Source organism: Dermochelys coriacea, chromosome 2 (genome assembly GCF_009764565.3).
Source record: "Dermochelys coriacea isolate rDerCor1 chromosome 2, rDerCor1.pri.v4, whole genome shotgun sequence".
Lineage (NCBI taxonomy): Eukaryota > Metazoa > Chordata > Testudines > Dermochelyidae > Dermochelys > Dermochelys coriacea.
The window spans coordinates 231,361,776-231,376,320 of record NC_050069.1 but is presented as its reverse complement, the minus strand read 5'-3'; the positions used below and the strand labels follow the sequence as shown (position 1 = coordinate 231,376,320).

Here is a 14,545-nt window from a genome sequence, read left to right as displayed (position 1 = left end):
TGAAATGCTAAAAGACATTATGAAAATATTACTTCTTCATTTTTGATCTCACACATCTTCTAAATGCCCTCTCTGATTGGCTCCAGACTTATATGAAAACTTACTTTAGGCTAAGATCTGGCATATGAAATTTCAGGTGGCTTCATGTGTCTTTGGTAAGGTTATGGAGAAGAGAGGCATGTGAATGTTTCAGAATCAGGCTTATAATGAATGGCAGTTTGAGCCTGAACTATGTAATGATTGGCATCACTATAAGACATAAATTCTTAACAGTGAGAATAAATTAACCCATGGGACAATTTACCCAGGGTCTTGGTGGATTCTCCATCACTCACATTTTTAAATCAAGATTTGATATTTTTCTAAAAGAGCTGCTCTAGAATTATTTAGGGGAAGTTCTATGGCCTGTGTTATACAGGAGGTCAGACTAGATGATCACAGCTGTCCCTTCTGTCCTTCAAATCTATAGATCTATGAAAAATAATTGGATTATTTTACCTGTCCCTTCATAACAATACAATCTTCTTGTCTCTTTGCATAGCTGGGTTGACCACGTAGCCATTTAATATATGTCACAGGAGTCCCATCACTCCATTCAAAATACATTTGAATCTTAAGGGCATTCAGTCCAATCCACAGCTCTTCTGTTGGCTCTAACATAAAAGCAGTTGGCGTGTTAATGGTGTTTTTACCAGTAACAGTGTACATTTCCAGATCTGGAATGAGATTTCAGTCATGAATGTTGGGATACAGCACTTAGAGAGTTACATCTTTCGGCTTTAGCAAAAATGCAAGTTGCTCCTTCACATTCCTCTCTGCTGTGAGAGGTAACCTGGCCTATATTTTAACGTGGCTAAGTCTTAGACTCACTCCAAAAATCTTGCCTTTTACAAAGGGACATACGCTCTTTGCAAATGGTAGAGGATGGATACAAACAATTTTTGATAAACTGTCTTGATAACTTAAAGCAACAAAATAAAGACAGGAATATGCTGGTTTGTGCATGGCTGTCTTCTGTCGGCAGTGGCCTTAAAGATGCTGGGATTGACCAACAGCATCCCTCTTAATAACAGAGGGCTGCCATTGACTGGAAAACTACAGAACCAGACCAGCTATCCCCGTGCTGTCCCACAATTCAGCACTGGTTGTGGTGGTTGGCCTGGCACATATTTAATGAAGCTGTATGTACCCTGTTCACCTTTTCTACATCTCTTCATCAAAAAAATACATTTTCCTCATTATGGTTCACAAGAAAAAAATACATTTACAAAATGTTGGCAGCCCAAAAACTCTTTGGAGATACCTCTGCATGACTGTCTCCTGCAGATCCATGAAACAAACAGGAGGAGGAACTTGGTGGCTTCTTAGAGAGAGAGGAAGCTGAAATAACTTATGCTGACACCAACCACAGTAGCCCGTATTTTGTTTGTACAAAGTGGCAGAGTTGTTTTTTCCTAACTGCTCTTCACCAGGACCCAAATGCAGCAGTGCTTTTAAGTACATGCTCAACTTTAAGCATGAGTAGATCCATCAATTTTAATGAGACTCTTCCTGTGCTTAAAGTTAAACGCATGCTTAAATGTTGGATTGAGCCCTAGCTGAGAAGACCTTGGTCACTGCAGAACTTGTCAGGCTCCAATGCATGGGACTGGGGTTGGAGGCACAAGATTCACACCTCTTATGTACTAAGTAAGCAGGTTGGCAGACACAAGCTGGGGTTCAGGGGCTATAGAATTTTTCCTTCCCTACCGTACAACTTTTTTTAATACTTGGATTTTTACTTCATAAGTGAACAAAAAATCTTTTTCTGTGTTTATGTAAGAAACACCCATCAAGCCTGATCTATTCTTTGGCTATAAACGTTAGCAGCACTTTTCAAAATAAAAAGCAGCTAACTGTTCATTATAAATATTGCAGACAAAACAATTGCCTGTAGAAATACTTCCTGTAATCAAGCTGAGAAATAATAAAGCTGTTTTCTGCAATATTATGCATACTCGCCAGATTTCCATCTTGTGTCTTACATGAAGTCAAAGCTTCTTTCCATACTTTGGGCTCTCTGTGAATCATATAACAGTGACCTGAGTATGGCAACCACCCATAAGGGCATTTAATAGACCCAAAGTGATCTAAAATTAAAATAAAAATGTTTTAGAGCAATGTAAAAGAGAACAAAGTAAATTAGACTGGCAGTATTTTCTGTTATTGTGCATAAAATACAGGAGATCTAGCTGAATATAGGTGGAATTTGAGGTCAGAAATTCAAGAACATTCTAGTAAGAATTGAAATATGACTAATATTAAATATGTTAAATGTGAATATAAATAAAATATGGTTCTTTATCATTTAAACATCTAAATATCGTAAAATACCGAGACTTGGACAGAGCTAACAATTTGTATCATATATTGCAACTCCCTAGAAATTTCAGGTAATGACACTCACGTTCTAAATCTCTCATAACTGCTTATCAGTAACTGTCCATCAGAAATCATTTTGTAAATATTGCAACTAATTGTCTCTTCTTTAAATTGTCACCTTTTTAAATTGGGCCACTTAGGTGACTAAATACAGGTTTCAGACCCTAACTTTAGGTCCCCTTTCAAAAAAATCTTGCCCCTTTTTTTTATGTTATTATTGTCAGTTAAAATATTCTTAAATACAATCTCTCTCTGGTTTAATAAGTTTACTACTGAGCATTAAAAGCAGCTTTCAAAGCATCCCTAGGAAACAGCCTATTGAAGATCACTTCTTGGTATAGCATGTGACAGCTATTAACTTGTCATTTGTATGCTTTAGGTCAAAGGCAGCCTGCAGTCTAAACGTAGTACAAGGAAATGTAAAATGTAGCCCACGGCTGCTCTTTAATACAGAGACGTGGATAATTAAAACTAGTGCTCCTGCTGTCCTGCTCAGATGGACGTGAAGCATTGCATGCTGTAATCATCACAGACTGACTCTTTGCATTAAAGGTTAGGGTGGCTGTAGTGTGTGCTTTTGTGCAATTAGGGACATGAAATTACAATGATGGTTTATGCAAATTAGGTCCTTGGCTCCTGTCAAATTGCCAATATGGCTTTTAGTTGTGTAAAATTTAGCCACCCTGCTTTAGATGAATGAAATAATGAAATTCTTCCCAGAGTGGTTAATATAGGATAAGGACAGAATAATGCCCTTTTGTACCAAGCAATATAGAAATTTGTGTGTGTCCACCTGCTTGTGCACAAAGGCACGCACATACACACATGGGTGTTTTTAAAGTATTGTTCTTGGCTAAAAAATAACTTCTGTAATTTCTTGGGGATCAAAATGCATCTTCTTTTTATCCATTGCACATCTTTGCAGGCTGAAGTTTCTACAAAAAAAATCACCTTTTATTAAATTGACACACTTACCTAAAGGCATATTGAGAGACTCTAAAGTGGAGTTTCCCCTTTTACAAATGTAGCCATGTTTCTGATTACATGCCTGGTTTTCCCATTTAGAAGCTTTTCTGGGATTCAGCATGGCACAGAGTTTACCAGGGGCTGGAAAGGGGCTTCCTGTGACAAACAGATAAAACAGATTTCAGAGTAGCAGCCGTGTTAGTCTGTATTCGCAAAAAGAAAAGGAGTACCCGTGGCACCTTAGAGACTAACAAATTTATTAGAGCATAAGCTTTCGTGAGCTACAGCTCACTTCATCGGATGCATTTTTCCACCAAATGCATCCGATGAAGTGAGCTGTAGTCACGAAAGCTTATGCTCTAATAAATTTGTTAGTCTCTAAGGTGCCACGGGTACTCCTTTTCTTTTTAGATAAAACAGAATCTCCATGTAATCACTGCAAAAAATCATGTCACCCATAGAAGGCACAATTTTTTGGTGATCTCTCTTGCCTTTATGATTGTTAAACTGACTAGACGTAGAGTGCTATCAGCTGCACAGATTAATCAAACTGAAAAAAATTAATAGATTCCAAGGCCAGAAGGGAACATTAGGATCATTTAGCCTGACCTCCTGTATAACACAGGCCACAGAACTTCTCCCAAAATAATTTCTAGAGCAGAGCTTGTAGAAAATCAGCCAATCCTGATTTTAAAAATTTCTGTGATGGAGAATCTACCATCACACTTGGTAAGTTGTTCCAATGGTTAATTATTCTCATCATTAAACATTTACTCCTTATTTCCAATCTGAATCTGTCTGGCTTCAACTTCCAGCCATGGCATTGTGTAATACCTTTCTCTGCTAGCTGAAGAGCTCATTATTAAATATTTGTTCCCCATGTAGATACATAGAGACTATCACCCCGTAGCCTTCTCTTAGGTAAGCTAAATAGAGTGAGCTCCTTGAATCTATCACTATAAAGCATGTTTTCTAATCCTTTAATCATTCTCATGGACCTTTTCTGAACCCTTTCCAATTTATTAACATCTTTCCTGAATTGTGGATACCAGAACTGGATACAGTATTCCTGCAGCAGTCACAACTGCACAAAATACAAAGGTAAAATCACCTCTCTTCCAAGTCAAGATTCCTGTTTATTCATCCCAGGATTGCATTAGCTCTTTTGGCCACAGTGTCACACTGATCTCATTTAGTTACAACAAACTCAGTATTATTTGTTATAGTAGGAAAAGAAAATTAAGACAGAAGAGTGATTTTTAAGTTGATGGACACAGTTGTAAATTGTGTTTTTGAGAAGGTTGTTTTTAGTTTATGTTATCATTTGAATAATCCTACATAATATGCTCAGGATAAAACTGAAAACGATATTTGGGACCAGGGCAGATATTTCTCCTCCTGGTACACTGGCCAAGTTAGTTAGGATATTGAATTTATAGCCTTACTCCAATTATCAGAGCATTATGTTTTTATTTCTTAATCATCTGGAGTGTCATTAACAATGATCTCTTGTCATTTCATTATGACATACTTACATAATAATTATCATTTTAAGAACAGGCTATTGGTAGATAATTTTTTAGCTAGATAACAGAGCTAATTATTATCAGTACAATTTCTTTTGTTTAAAAATATTGACAATATCAGAATATTTGGCCAAGCATATTTGGTGGTAGAAATGACAAGAAATTTCCAGGGGAAAAATAATAGTAGAATTATAATATAATATTGGCCCTGAGTTTCCCCTTCTTTGCAGCTAGTCATGTATTCCTGTACAATGTGAATGTAAAACAGTACCATTGGGATCAGTGAATGGAACATTTTAAATCCACTTTGCACAGATGTAAATGATTACACAAAGTAGGTGGTGGAGAATTGGGTCCACAATGTTTGTTCCTTAGCAATTCATGTGTTTTGACTATTTATTATGCACCAGAAGTCATAACCTCTGTATCAGCACCATCATTTCCATAGCAACTACTTTAATTAGGATGTCACCAGGGCTCTGAAATAGCCAGTACACACCCATGTGCTAAACCAGCACCTCTCTGAAGCTGCTATCTTGTTCTTCAGACTGTCAGATTTAATTTAAAAAAGTGAGTCTCCAGCTATTGTGAAGAAAACCTCAGATATGTGAACCAAATGTAAAGCCATGTTGACACTACAAATGTTGATCGATGCAAGTTATGTCGGCTTAAAGCCACCAGAGTTAGTATATCGCTTGTGCATGTACATATTTGGATCCTTGAGTTGGTGCCATGTATGCTCACCAAAAGTGCTTGTGTTGATGCACAGTGCAGTGCACCATGGGTAGATATCCCAGGGTGCAAATCACCACCATCTAGTGCACTGACTTTGGGGACGTTTTGGCAATGCTTGGTGAAGCAAAAACTAGTCACGCGGGGTCACTGGGAGCAAAGGGTCAACTTCCCACCTTGCAACTGTCTCTATCCCATAATGTCATCTATACTCCATAATTTTTGCACCTTTCTAAAAATCCCACAAAACCATGTGGCGTTCCTTGCTGTCCTCCATCTCTGATAGAAGCATAGAGCCTGCACAACTCTACACTATTGTCATAAGCTTTGCAAGCCCAGCATGCATGATCCTCCAGTTTTTGCAGAGCCATAAGAAATATTTAATCAGGGGGGAACATGATGATTTCTTGGAGGATTGATTGCTGTGGGACATAGCGAGAACCAATTCCAGGTTGTTGGTGGCAGTCACAGAGCAGCTGTAGATGGTGGGAGTGCTGTTTCTGGGTCTGAGAAACGAGCAGTGACTGATGGGATTGAATCATAATGCAGGCTTGGGATGATAAGCAGAAGTTGCAGAATTGTCGGATATGCAAGGCCACATTCCTGGCTATGTGTGCCGAGCTCACCCCAGCCGTCTAGCACAGAGACACCAAAATGAGAGCTGCACTGACAGTTGAGAAGTGAATGACAATTGCACTGAGAAAACTTGCAATGCTGGATTGCTACTGGTCAAAGGGAAAGCATTCTGGAGTTGGGAAATCTACTGTGGGGGCCATTGTCATGCAAGTTTCCAGGCTCATTAATCTACACAGGACTGTGACTCTCAGCACTGTGTAGGACATGGTGGATGGATTTGCAGCAATGGGGTTCCTGAACTGTGGTGGAACAACAGACAGCACTCATATCCCTATTTTGCCACCAGCCCATCTTGTAACAGAGTACATCAACAGAAAGGGCTATTTTTCTAGGGTTACGCAAGCATTGGGAATGCTTGACTGACATCAGTGTTGACTGGTCAGAGAAGGTGCATGATGCTTGCATCTTTAAAAATACAGACTGTGCAGAAAACTACAAGCAGGAATTTTTTTTCCAGACTGACAGATTACCCTTGGCTATGCTGGAATGCTAGTAGTGATCCTGGGGGAACCTGACTTCTCCTTGTCTCCCCTGTACACTAGCTATCTTGACAACACCAAGGAAACATTTAACTACTGGCTCAGCAGGTACAGAATGATAGCTGAATGCACTTTTGGTAGACTGAAGGGTCAATGCTATTGTTTGCTCAAAACATTGGATCTCAGTGAAAAAAAGATCTCGATGATTATAGCTGCCTGGTATGTCCTGCATAATATCTGTGAAGCAAACTGGGAAAAGTTGCCACCGGGGTGAAGGACGGAGGTGGAGCAGCTGTCTGTCGAATTTAAACAGCCAGACACAAGGGCTGTTAGAAGAGCACAATATGGAGCTATACAGCTCAGGGAGGCTTTGAAAGAGCACTTTAACAGTAAGCCACAGTAATGCAATGTGGTGTACTGTGCGCTACCTGGCTCTGCTGTTCTGGGCACTGTTAGGAATTGGGTGTTGTTCGGTGGTCATTTATGACTATAACACTTTCAAAGCACCTATTAATGTTGCAGTGCTTGCTATACATTTATAATTGTTACACTGTGTTTGTCACTGATCCTGTGAGTTGTGTCACACTGTACAGTAACAAGAGGTGGGTGCTTTCAGAACTAATAAGCACTCTGCGGCATATGTTGGGAACTAATAAAAATGAATTATTTTCCAAATGAATTTTATTCAGCAACAAAACCAGTGAAAAGAAAATTCTGTGCTATTTTTAAAAGCAAATACATTAAAAACTTAATAAATTAGATGAACAGAACTTAACAAGGAGAAAGAACATTCATGTCCATTTTACTTACATGTACAGCAAGCGTGGCTTTCACAGGTCAGGTTATTGGAGCTGTGGTTGTCCTTAATGTCCCCCTGAGTGGAGTGGCAGGTTTAGGGATGCGGCCCCTGATGCCATAGGGAATGCTGGGGGCGGTTGTAGGGAAGTGCTGTAATGGAGTTCTCCATGGATAGCAAAAGAAGGTGAGTCTGGAATTGTTCAACCTGTATGTCCCCAAGAGTGTGCAGCATCTGTGTTTGCTGCCAGAGAAGTCCCAGTATGTTCTGGTGCATCTTCCTCTCCAGTTCCTGGGTCTTTCTCCTGCCTGTCTGCAGCATTCACCCTCCAGGTCCCTTGCTTGCAGCATCTTATTGAACATGTCATCCTGAGTCCTCGTGTTTCTCTTCCTTATCTGGCTCAGGCATTCTGCGGGTTTGGAAGAGGAACCCCTCAACAACAACAGCTGAAGATAAAACACACAGAGGTACCATTGTCAGTATAATCACAACTGAAAGTTAAAGGTAAGATTCAGAAATCCCTTCCCTTTCTCCTCTAAAGTTTTAAACAAGACCTCCTTATTGACACTTCTGTTTTGGAGTACTTGTGCACAGCACCACTCACAACTCCAACCATGGTGAATATGGTTCACCATGAGTAAGAAAAATGAGGCAGGAATTGCTTGATTATGAGTCTAGGGCAATGGCACTGAATACTGGCACCATTTTCCACAGGCAGTGATGATTTTAGCTAATATCTCGACCCTGGAGTAACAAAAACACAGAGAGCACAGCTGTGACTGGCGTCCCAAAGGCATCTGGTCCCATATGCTGCTAGCCTGTGTACTGCAATGGTGCTTGCCAAAGTTTTTGCTGACTGGGGTGGGAAAATGTCCTACCACAGAGTAAGAAATAAGACTGCCATCCCTAGAAACCTTTGGGAGAGTATTGCAGAATATCTCCATGGGAGTTTCATGATCTCTCAGGAGGATTCAAGGATCATGCCTGTGTACAGAAACAAACTGCTGTGAATTGCCCCCCTCACCTAACTTTACGGGGGAATGAAAAGCAGATAATAATGCTGCCTCTCTTTGTTGTATCACTACCTCTTCTAATGTGAGTAAATTAATGAAAAGTCGATAGCTGTGTCCTGTTAAGTTGGGGTTGCCATCAGGACATCATTGTATTGGGAAATACAATTACATACTTACCCTAGGTTCCTTCCCCAGCACCAGGCTTGCCTGTGCTCAGCTGCTGGGATTGACTGGACTGGAGTGGAGTCTCAAACAGGTCCTGGCTGGAACCCCTAGTCGTATGTCCCACATCCTCCTCATCTTCCTTCTTCTCACTGTTCACACCAGAGGCTTATGGCTTGGGCTCCTTGGAGGTATTGGTGGTAATGGGTTCTCTGCCAAGTATGGCGTTGCAGCACTTTGTAAAAATGGCAAGTCCGTGGCTTGGCAGTGGATCAGCTGTTGGCCTCCCTGGCCTTTTGATATGCCTTTGCTCTCTCCTGGCACTGCTGCTGGTCCCTATCTTGCCTCTCCACCTGCATCCCATGTGCAATCCGCTCATAGATGTCCACGTTTCTATAGTAGCTGTGCTTGTGCAGCCCCTTCTCCCCACAGGCCGAAGAGGCCAGTATCTCCTGTCTACTCCAAGCTGGAGCATGACTGGAGTGTCTAGCTGACATGGTCAGTTGGGCAGCTACACATAACAGTGGGAGCTGCTAGGTGTGCTCATCAAGCTGGACAATCGGAAAAAGGGTTTTCAAAAATTGGCAGGACTTAAAAAAGGGCAGGTGGCCTTCCGGTCTCCGTCACCCCTGGGCAGTGGAGTTCACAATTGTGACCAAAGCAATCAGTGTTGGGCATTGTGGGACAGTTGCTGGAGGACTGTTAGGGTTGACAAAAGAAACGCAGTGTCTACACTCATGCTGCATCGACCTCAGTACATTGACTATGGCTCAATGCCACTTCGGGAGGTGGTATTACTGTTTCACCAAAACAGAGCACTTAGATCAGCGGGAGACATATTTAACTGTAGGCACATGCACAACTAAGTTGATGCAAGATGGTTTATGTTGACATAACTTTGTAGTGCAAACCTGGCCTAAGTTGCAGAGATGTGTCTGCAGAAACCCTGGAGCAATAGCTCTGAGTGGTGTAAACTGCCCTGTTCATTTCTGTGTGGTGTTAATGCAGATACCCAGTAATGATAATTTAAATGTCAACACTGTTGATTACTTCATTGTACATATCTGAAAGGGTAGAGAGGGAAGGATAGATCCACACAAGTTATTGTGAGTAACGTCTTATTTTGGTGCCAAAAGTGGATGGAGTTTGGGAGACAAATCCGCTTATTTTTCTTTTTATTGAATCAAAGAGCCAAGCTCAATGAGCCCAGTGGAGCCCAAGGCCCAGTGAGCCCAAGACCCACTGAGGAGAAGCCTAGCAGTTCACATGATCATATTTTGAACATCTGTGCAATCTACTACAAGCAGCTGCTCATTTATCAACTTACATGGGCAGAGTTTATTTTGTGGAAGCAGTTTGGAAACCACTATGTTCCCCCCTGAATCATACCCTGTTAAAGGCATTGGATTATTGATTTCAGCAACGAATATGCTACAAGAGCAGATGAACACATAAAAGTTACAATTGAGTTATCATGCAACTGTCCCTAGAAATAAAAAATAGAAAATATGTAATAGACTATATAAGCAACAATGGACTTGATTTCTACTGCATTATTCCAGTTACATTGTCATAAAACTAGAAGGATGCAGTGGCCCCTGGTCTCTAAATAGAGTGTGCTGAAGTTTTTTGATGAAGCATCAGCTTTACTGTAATGGTGTATAATATTTAGAAAATGTGAAGAAGATGCAATGCCTTTATAACCTAAATATTTTGCTGCTTTTGGAAGCTTCAATTTATATTTTTCATTTTTGGATTACATTTTAAGGAAAAATTTGGATCAGATCTGTATGGTGATTATTAACTCCAAATGATACTTCATTTCTATAGACAAGTTCTAAAAAAAATACTGGAGTTGAAATCTATAATGTGCATCTGAGAATTTTACTCTTAAAAATGATGTGGCAGACCATCAGCTTGTGTAAATCAGTGACTTCAATGGAGCTATACCACTTTACACAAGCAGAAGATCTATTTTTATGATTATAAACAGATTTACCTACCTGGAGCCCAGTTTAAATATCTGAAAGGACTGATACCAATCCACTGTCATCCACTGTTGAAATTCAAACTGTTAAGTCCAATCCAGAGAGCAGAATCCATATTTTTAGTTATCTCTAAATTACAAAAGAAATTAAATTAAACTTTGAACCAAAAGAAGTAAAATTAAAAATAGAAAATTTATATTTCTCAGACAGAACTAATCAATGAACATATCGATTGTCCAACTACTGAAATATATAGATGAAAATAGAAACACAATATACATGTGAGCATATATGTGTAAAGGTTACAGGGATTTCTGGCTAACAAAAGGAATAAATGAACTTTTCATTTCAGCACTTGGGAAAGAGGTTACTTCTCTGATCTTACATGGCAATACTAAACTTTAGTAAATGTTGATGAGATCAGGATGACAAAAGCTTCTTTATTATGGTAAGAGCTATTCCAAAATGATCCTCTAAGTGAGTCCATGGAGTAAACTAAGCAAGAAAGTTACAAACACAGCACATTAAAGAATCATCAGCTCTCTTCTGGTCCTGTTTCAATCTGGTGTTTATGAAGCCTCCTTCATGACCTTTATAAACATTCTGCAAGGAGCATAAATAATTAACTCCATTGGCATTATTGAAGTTGAAGCATGTAAAATCCACCCATATTAGGATGAGACTAACTACCTTCATGTATTCTCTTGGAGTTATAAATAATCACTAAAGATTACAGGAAACAAATTAATCTATAAAAACAACAAGGAGTCTGGTGGCACCTTAAAGACTAACAGATTTATTTGGGCATAAGCTTTTGTGGGTAAAACAAGCTTATGCCCAAATAAATCTGTTAGACTTTAAGGTGCCACCAGACTCCTTGCTGTTTTTGTGGATACAGACTAACACGGCTACCCCCTGATACTTGAAATTAATCAGTGGTTCAGGTTATGGCTACTCCTGAACAGTGGTGGTAGGAAGCAGAGGATGTGGAGACAACCTTTCCACCAGGACTTGCTTCTTGTTTTTTGTGGAATGCAAGATAGGACCAACTATCATGGCCAATGTCACTTTGCTCCCCAAAAGGGGAATGGCCAGTCTTCCTGTACCGCAGGCTAGTGGCGGGGGAGGAGGGGGAAGAAGGGTGTGAGTGGAGGGTGTTATCCTTTTAAAAGGTGACATAAATGCTGCTGCCTCACTGAAACGCTTTTTCAGACTATTGAGATATATTTAGAATTGACACAAAAACTGAAAAATCACTGTGGGCAAAACCCTGGCCCCACTGACATCAATCTGAGTTTTTCCATTAACTTCAATGCAGTCAAGATTTCACCTTGAGTTTTCAGTCTTGATTACTTTGTTACTTTACCTCTCAGGTATGTTTGCTCCTGTATCTCTGTGATGCTTAATAATTCTGCATTCTGTTGCTGGCAGCTTTTCCTTGCTTGGTGACATGTTAGAGCTGATTGGGAGTTTATCTGGTAGTGGAAACCTGTCAAAGAATCTGCAGTCAAAAATCTTTCAGAGTCACCTGGAAAGGGAAGAAACATATATAATATTAACAAAAAGAAAAGGAGTACTTGTGGCACCTTAGAGACTAACAAATTTATTTGAGCATAAGCTTTCATGAGCTACAGCTCACTTCATCGGATGCATTTATATAATATATATATATATATATATATAAAATATTAATTATGATTGACCCAAATAGACTCTGTGATACAGTCTGTGCTTCTATGGAATGCAAAATCTGTCAGAGTCCACCAATGTATGATATTAATTGTAAAATACCATCAATTCTAAAGCAACAGCAACACTAACATCAAACCAGGAGTTGAATTCTCTTAGTGTATATTTTTGTATAGTCTTCTAAGCTTCTGAATTTTTTTTTCGGGGGGGGGGGAGAGCTAGGGGTGGGTGGGTATTTTAAATGGGTTTTTGCTCACAAAATCTAGGATAGCCTTAAACATGGGTGAAAGGGGAAGGGTGGGCATTCAGATGAGCTGTTGTTTTTGAGGCAGATTCTGCCACTCTTGCTCACCCATGCCTACAGGAAATTGCCTCTGACAGCAGACCACTGGTGAGGTTCAGGGATCTTGAGTTCCATTTCAGGCTCTGAAGGTAAGTGTGCTTCAGAGGGCACAGATTTCTTTCTCCCCAAACTTGAACCCTCAACCTGACCTGGTCCTAGTGCTGACTCCCAGTCCCAAGCCCATTCTCCTCATCTAGTTAGTCCCAGTCTCCACGCCTCAGGCTACTGGTCCCAGTCCCAATTTCCTTTCTGTACAAGTCCTAGTCTCCCACTCCAGACTCCCTCTACCAGTTTCTCCCAGTCCATGTCTCCCCCATCCTGCTCCAAGTCTCTCTGCCTAAGCTATTCCCAGTTCCCTCCACCACTCCCTGATGCGTCCCCCATCTCTCCCCAGTCTCCAGTCACCTATCCCCCTGCCCATGCTCTCTGTCCCCGCTGGCTCCCAGGGCCAGTCTCCTTCTCCAGACTCCTTGTCCTCCCCTACCTTGGCTTCTTGTTCCAGTCTGTTTATCCAGCCAATCCCAGTTATCTCCCATGCAACCCGGCTCCTTGTTAGATATGTATTCCCTCCCTATACCTCCTCCCCCGTCCAACTGGTTCCAGTGGCCAGTTTTCTTGACCTGTCAGTCCCACTCTCCCCTGGCTCCTCATTCAATTTCAGTTCACCCTCCATCCACCATCTCCCTCTCCACCCATTTCCTTCCCTGGCTCCCAGACCTAGCCTCACCCAGCCAATCCCATGTCTCAGTCTATGCACTGGTCTTCCCTCACAGTCACTCTGTGTGGATGGTGCATGCACAGTCTGGTCACATGTATGAATTGTGAGATGACGTTATGCTATGGGAATGGTGCATGAGCAGTCTGATCAGCTGTAAGAGCTGAGAGAGGATGGAGCATGCTCAGCTGATCAGTGGGGATGGCTCATGCGCAGTTTAGTCAACAATAGGAGCTGTGAGAGGCTCAGATATGCTCTGTGAAGACACAATCTTCAGAGATTTTAGTTGCTAAAATATACGTCGTCTCCGCGGAATATGTGCCAATATGTGATTTTCCAAAGTCTTATAACTTGACCAAATTCGGACAGATTTCTACAGGAATGGCATAAGCCAGATCCCTGACACAAAGGGTAGCTGCTGCCAAATTTACAATCTCTTCCCCAAAGCATGGGGACGCTAGCGCTTTCCAAAGCCATTGGCATTAGAATTTAACATTGAAAAATAACGTTATTTTCCCTAATTGCCTTCTCAAAAGTGGCTGAACCAAAAAAAAATTCAGCCCGAGGAAGACATCCATGAAAAATTTCAGCCCAAACAATTAAAGTTTGGCAAAGAGATAAGCAACTAAAAGTATGGTTTTATAATGGAGAGTGTTGGGCAATTGTAATAATAGGTCAGGCTCACAGCTCAGCCTACAATATGACTTAAGAATTCACATCTTCTAGTGATTTTTGCAACACTTGCTCCAGTCCACCCCCTGAAAGTGTTTAAAGTTGGGCGCTCAAAACACAGGGGCACACAAAATCATGTCACTTTTAAAATGTAGGTTCTTTCTATCTATGTGCATGCACGCACACATATGCTTTATATGTTTGGGTATGTCTGCACTGCCATCAAAGATGTGATTGCAGCTCAGGGAGGCATACCTGTGCTAGCTTTAATCTAGCTAGCACAGCTAAAAATAACAGTGAAGACACAGTGACATGGGATTCAGCATGGGCTGTACAAGCTTGCCCGGAACCCTAGGCATGTACTCGTGTTGTTAGTCTGCACTTAAGCCTGAAAGGCCACATCTTCA

The 14,545-nt window shown here is 40.8% G+C and overlaps 1 pseudogene; it reads right to left on the bottom strand.

Moving 5' to 3' along the window:
- The window catches only part of LOC119851126, a 61,912-nt pseudogene that overhangs the window by 45,224 nt on the left and 2,143 nt on the right, over nt 1–14,545 (bottom strand).